Raw genomic sequence first — 7,154 nt, forward strand, 5'->3', positions numbered from 1 at the left:
CAACACCCTTACCATCTGTAGGATAAGAGTTCTGGAGATAGCTACTGCTATTCGTGATTCAGTGGCTCCCAAGGCCTGCTCCTGACTTGCTGGGGCTGGGTCTACACTGGTATGGCCTGTGCTAGACTGTGCTCCACTCTTACCTAGGTGCGACAGACTTTTCTACCAACTTTCTAAGTTGTCCTTGGCATCTGTGGGCTGAGAAGTCTAGAAACCGCCACTGCTGCCACGGATTCAATGGCCTGCTCATAGTGTCCTGGTCTGCACTGGTGCAGCCTGTGCTGGACTGCGCTCCTTTCTCACCCTGGTGCAGCAGACCTTTCCTGACAACCTTCTGATTTGTCTTGGGCTGGAAAATCACTTCCCTCCATCTTTTTGTAGGTTTTGCACTCTAGAATTTGTTTAAAATCATTGTTTAAAGGCATTTGGTATTGCTGGATCAAAAGGTATGCGCCGTTTCATAGCCCTTTGGGCATAGTTCCAAATTGCTCTCCAGAATGGTTGGATCAATACACTACACCAACAATGCATTATTAGTGCCTCAGTTTTCCCACATCCCCTCCAACATTTATCATTTTCCTTTTTTTTTTTGGTCATATTAGCCAATCTGATAGATGTAAGATTGAACCTCAGAGTTGTTTTAATTTGCATTTCTCTAATCAATAGTAATCTAGAGCATTTTTTAATATGATTATAGATAGCTTTAATTTCTTCATCTGGAAACTTCCTATTCATAACCTTTGACCATTTATCAATTAGGAAATGACTTATATTCTTATAAATTTGACTCAATTCTCTCTATATTTTAGAAATGAGACCTTTATCAGAAACGCTGGTAGCAAAATTGTTTCTCAGCTTTCTGCTTTCCTTCTAATTTTGGTTGCATTGGCTTTGTTTGTGCAAAAACTTTTAATTTAATGTGATGAACATTATCCATTTTGCATTTCATAATATTCTTCATCTCTTGTTTGGTCATAAATTCTTTCTTTCTCCATATATCTGACAGCTAATCTATTCCTTGCTCTCCTAATTTGCTTATGGTAGCACCCTTTATGTCTAAATCACGTACCCATTTTGACCTTATTTTGGTATACAGTGTATGATGTTGGTCTATGCCTAGTTTCTGCCATACTATTTTCCAGTTTTCCCAGCAGTTTTCTCATTGGGTTTATCCCAAAGAGATCATAAAAAGGGGGGAAAGACCTGTATGCATGAAACTATTTATAGCAGCTCTTTCTGTGTTGACAAAGAATTAGAAATTGAGGGGATGCCCATCAATTGGGGAATGACTGAACAAGTTGTGGTATAGAAATGTAATGAAATACTATTGTGCTATAAGAAATGATGAGCAGGTAGATTTCAGAAAACACTGAAAAGACTTACATGAATTGATGCTGAGTGAAGTGAGTAGAACCAAGAGAACATTGCACACAGTAATAGCAACATTGTGCAGTGATCAACTTTGGTAGACTTAGCTCTTCTCAGCAGTACAATAATCTAAGACAATTCCAAAAGACTCATGATGGAAAATGCTATCCACATCCAGAAAAAGAATATGGAGTCTGAATGAAGATTGAAACATACTATTTTCTCTCCTTTTTTTTTCTTTCTTGTGGCCTTTCCCTTTGTTCTGATTTTTCTTTCACAAAATGACTAATGTGGAAATATTTTTAATATGATTGTACATGTATATCCTATATCAGATTGTTTACCATTTCGGGAAGGAAGGAGGGGATGGAGGGAGAAAAAAAGTGGAACTCAAAATCTTATAAAAGTGAATGTTAAACTATCTTTACATGTAATTGGAAAAAAAACCAAAATCCTACTAAGTTGGGGGCGGGAGGCATTTGGAGGGGTTTGGGAGAGAGCTCAGCAAGTCCTTGCCTTTACTATGCCATCTTGGCTCCTCCTTCCCAATTACATTTTAATCTGGTTCAGATGCATTCAGGAGTGCTGCCCATGGGTATGTATTTGACACCTCTGCTACAGATGTTCTTTTCAGATGATCTCGTATTCATTTTACGAAATGAGTTCTAGAACATATAGAGCCTTTATTAATGAAATCCATAATCACTAAAAAGTATTCTGCCAACTGCATTCACAGGAAAAAACAAGTGGATGAAGAATGCTTATTATCCAAAATATGAAATGCAAATATAAGTATGAAAAGGTAAATGGACAATGCATAAAACTATTTATTAGTACATATACCTTGGATAGACACTAAAAACTGATGATGACCTTGGTCCACAACTGAACAGGAAGAGTCAGAAAGGATTGTTGTTGTTCAGTCATTTCAGTTATATCCAACTTTTCATGATCCCATTTTGGAGTTTTCTTGGCAAAAATACTGGAATAGTTCGCCATTTCTTTCTCTAGCTCATTCTCTAGATGAGGAACTGAATGTGTCAGGCTTTAGTGCCTTGCTCAGTGTCACACAGGTAGTGTATGAAGCCAGATTTGAACTTATAAAGATGAGTCTTCCTGTCTCCAGGCCTAGCAGTCTATCCACTGTGCCACTTAGCTGCCTATCAGAAATATTACCTTTGAGAAATTTTACAATGCCTTTATTAATCTGGATCTTCTCCCTATACCAATGGTCCATCTTTCTAGCAATATTTTTCTGACCGTGTTGTAGGATTATGTATCTTGGAATACCTCCATTTCAGAAAAATTTAAATTAAGATTTACCCAAAAGATTTTACTTGAAACAATCCTTTTCCCAACTCCATCCTTGACTCCAGAAAGACCTCTACTTTTCCTTTCCAGATCAGTTCCTGAGTATTTTATTCAGATTTTACTACTACTTACTTCCCTAGGCTAGATAAAAATGTAGTTTATGAGCTTCCCCCCCACTCTCATGTCTTAAGCTGAATGACATATATTTACAATTCACTAATTTCAAGAAAGAATAATTCTGTTTCTCCTACTGCCATCTCCTTTTGTAATAAATACCATTCCACAAATCCAAGCCCATGATGATTTTTTCCTCCATGCCCCTTAGCAAGGGTGATATTACCAAGGGATCTTATCTTCCCTTTCCAGACTTATATTTCCTAGTCCATTCAACCTAATTCAATTTTTCTTTCTAAGGTTTTTTTTCCTCTACTGCATTTGCATTTTGAAAAAAAGTTCAATTCTGAGACAAATTTTGTAAGTCCTTAAGTGTCTTTTAAAAAATCATTTAAACATTTAGTATGCTATTTTTAGCTTTGCAGAATAAGTTTTTCCTAGGCTCAAGCTCTTTGCCTTTCAGTACAAAATATTCCAGTCTTTTCTTTCAATCAAAATTGATGAGTAATGCTAAATAATGCTTATAAAGTGACTTGTCTCCTTCTGGCTGCTTGAAGGTTTTGTTTCGTTTTGTTTTGAAAATGGACAGTCTTCTGTTACCTTTCCAGATGATTTCAATCTGGTATTCCTTGCTGTTGGTAGACTGTGAAGCCTATTAATCAGCATTTCACCCTGTACTTACACTTTAATCAGAAGTAAGCTCTCCTTATTGGGTACAGTCCTGCCCAGAGTGTTAGGCCAATCTCATAGTCTTCAGAGACTTCAAGGACTGGTCTCTGAATGAGGAAATAGAAAGAGAAAAACCATACAAATAAATAATCTCCTAATAATTGTTTATTAATAAGAAGAAAATAATCATTTCTCTCAACATACTTTAATCTGAATTATTAATACTTAAGTCTAGAAAATCAACAAAAAAAAATCAGTTCCTGATTTGTATCAATTGCCACTATCTGAGGGTTAAATATTCACACTAAAATTTAATAGTTGTTTTTTTCAAGCCAATGTGAACTAGTTTGAGCATACCACTGGTTTTAGAGTTCTTCCATTCTCTTTTTTGAGGTTCTACTTGAAGTTGTTGAATTATCATTCCTTTCTTCTTCATATAAAGATTTCTCCTCACATTTTTCACTCCAGAGTATTTTTTCATTATATTAGGAGGCTTTTTGCTTACTCATTTCTTTAGTCTCAGTTTTTCTGTATAGTTTTCCTTATGATGATTTCTTTCCATTCTCAAGCTTTGGCTGTTATTCTTTTACCTTATTTGGCACATTTCTCACTCTTGTGAAGTGATGAAGCGATGCTGGGCTTATATACAACTTCTTATCTTGTCATACTACCAGAACTCTCTTTATAGAATTTTAAAGAAAGCTAATTTTAATACAAATGCAAATGAATCTGATTTATAAAACACAGAATAAATAAAATAATAATAACTCAAAACTGTTTATGGAACATAGTACTTTAAATTTTTTATTATGTTGACTTTGAAAATCAAACTGAGGCACTAGAACTAATCTCCATTTGGGGAAATATTTAATTCCTCTATTTAGTTCAAATTTGAGTTTTAGACTTAATGGATTAAATTGGACCTAGATACTCCATATGTTTGGACAGGGCCAGTATGACCATTTGTGCATTTATGTATATATCTCTGCAAATGAACACTGATAACTAGTCAACTGAACAGAATATTTATTGATTCATTGGCTCCTGGGCTCAACTGAATGGTTTATTTAGAATATTTATTTGTTTAGAAAATATATCAACCTGAGTATCTTGAATTATACAATATTTAGTACATTGTGTAGATAATTAAAATTTGCCAATAATAGGGTTCAGGAATCAAAGAGTATAGGCAGTTATGATTCATCTCCCTTTTGATGTTTCAACTTTCCCCTAAAGGACTAATAAATGGTGTTTATTTAATTGTAACATGCCCACTGCTCCCTGCCATTCTCCCCTCTCCCCAAAACCTCTCAAACAGGAAGAAGTATACAGATCCTTACTTAAGCATTTTTGCTGGAGTTGTGAAATGATCCAACCATTTTGGGAGCAATTTGGAACTATAACCAAAGGGCTATAAAATTGTGCATAGTCTTTGACCCAGCAATACCACTTCTAGGTCTGTATCCCAAAGAGATCATAAAAATAGGAAAAGGACCCACATGTACAAAAATATTTATAGCAGCTCTTTTTGTGGTGGCAAAGAATTGGAAATTGAGGGGATGCCCATCAATTGTGGAATGGCTGAACAAGTTATGGTATATGAATATATGTATTGTATGATATATAATGTGTATGAATAGTAGGAATACTATTGTGCTATAATAAATGAGGAGCAGGCAGACTTACAAAAAAAAAAAACACAGACAAACCTGGAAAGACTTACAATGAACTGATGCAGAGTGAAATGAGCAGAACCAGAAAAACATTGCACACAGTGACAGCCACATTGTGGGATGACTGACTATGACAGACTTGGCTCTTCACAGCAATGCAAGAATCTACGACAACTCCAAAAGACTCGAGATGGAAATGGCTATCCACATCCAGAGGAAGAACTATGGAGTCTTAATGCAGATGGAAGCATACTATTAGCTCTCTTTTTCCTTTGTTGTTTTGTTTTATCACTTCATTCTCATGATTCCTCCCATTAGTTCTAATTATTCTTTACATCATGACTGATGAGAAAATATGCTTAATATGAAGATATAAGTAAAGCCTATATCAGATTGCATGCCATATTGGGCAAGGGAGGGAAGTGGAAGGGAGAGAAAATTTAAAACTCAAAATCTTATGGAAGTGAATGTTGAAACCTAAAAATAAATTAATCAGTTTTCAAGGAAAAAAATTTTTTAAAAGATTTTTTTCTGCTAATGGCAGAGGGTCTGAAATTTGGAGGCATTTTCAGCAGCTCTCAATGACTCCCCAGCTGTCCCCATGCCATAGAATGAATGTGAAGAGTTATACGGAAGACGATATGGCTACTATTTGGATTACCAAGAGTAAAAGAGAAAGAAGGAAAGATGAGAGACTTATGAACATTCAAAGAAGGAAAAGAGAATGATTGGTCTAAAGGCCAAATTCTACCATAAACAGTGTCTTGCTGGGAAGTCAGATGAAAAAGACTATCGACATGCGTGAGAAGAGAAGTACCCAGCAAAAGATTAATGAAAATCTCCCCAAGAAGCAGTACCTGCATATCTGCTGGATGGAGAGGGATAATCCTGAGCAAAAGTCCTTTCTAACACGATTAAACAAAAATCAGAAGAGAAAGCTGGCAAACAGGAAATGCCCTTGCCAAAAGTTCGTGCCCAGGAAGAAACAGAAGTATTAAAGGATATTCGTACAGGGAAGAGCAAGAAGAAAGCTTAGAAAAGAATGGTTACTGAAGTCTGATTTGTTGCGGATGGCTTTATTTGAAAAGCACGGACATGTGAAAGATTTATTAGGTTAATGGGTTTGTGTTTTAAGAAGCTCATGTCACTCATCCTGAACTTGAAGCCACTTTTTGCCCACCCATACTTGGTGCGAAGCAGAATCCCTCATTCCCACTATCTATAACTTCAGGTATTATTACCAAAGGTATTGTCATTGAAGTGAATGTGAGTGAGCTGGGCTTGGTGACAGAAAGAGGCAAAGTTCTCTGGGGAAAATATTTCCCAACAATTCAGAAAACGACAGATATATAAATGCTGTCTTGCTTGTTTGATTGACAGAATGAAGTTCTGCATTCTAGACAATTATTAAAGATTCTATAATATATCAAGAAAACTGCAATAATTACTTTGTTGAATAATCATGGAACATAACCATTCTACCAAACCTGATTATAAATGAAGTCTACTGTTTTTAGGCAAATGCTACTTATTATCTTACATATTTCTTTTAAAATACCCAGTTCTATACATTAGTTATTTTGATTTGAGGTCAACTTGGAAAGGATATGAGACACTATTTTCCATTCTTTTATGAGACTTTTTTGCTGTTTTGGAATGGTAATAAAAAAAAAAAGCTGGAAAAGCCAAGCTGGAAAGACTTCAGATATGTTCCCAGTGATGGGATGCATGACTATTTGTTAAATACCAGCCAAACAAAATAAATTCAAAGAGGCTTAATCCAGGTTGACTGTAGGGTGACACATTTTTTGGTGATTTATTCTTGGAACCCATTCATTAATTTATGGAGGGGTTCTGATTTGTGCTGATGGAAAAAAAAATATCCATAGTATATGTCCTTAAAGTTGTTCATCCTCCACTTCAAAGAGAACTAACGACATCAAGGGGTGATGCCTTGACCTACCCATGAACTAGATTTAAGTGAGGCAGGGTTGCACCAAGCTGTCAGCCTCACTCTCT

At 35.8% G+C, this 7,154-nt stretch overlaps 1 pseudogene; it reads left to right on the top strand.

Annotated features, from left to right (window-relative positions):
* The first annotated feature begins 5,736 nt into the window (after positions 1–5,736).
* On the top strand, positions 5,737–6,508 carry LOC110210556 (ribosome biogenesis protein NSA2 homolog pseudogene; annotated as a pseudogene).
* Positions 6,509–7,154: the final 646 nt, after the last annotated feature.

The sequence above is a fragment of the Phascolarctos cinereus genome, unplaced genomic scaffold, assembly GCF_003287225.1.
Source record: "Phascolarctos cinereus isolate Bilbo 61053 unplaced genomic scaffold, phaCin_HiC Scaffold_9;HRSCAF=440, whole genome shotgun sequence".
NCBI lineage: Eukaryota > Metazoa > Chordata > Mammalia > Diprotodontia > Phascolarctidae > Phascolarctos > Phascolarctos cinereus.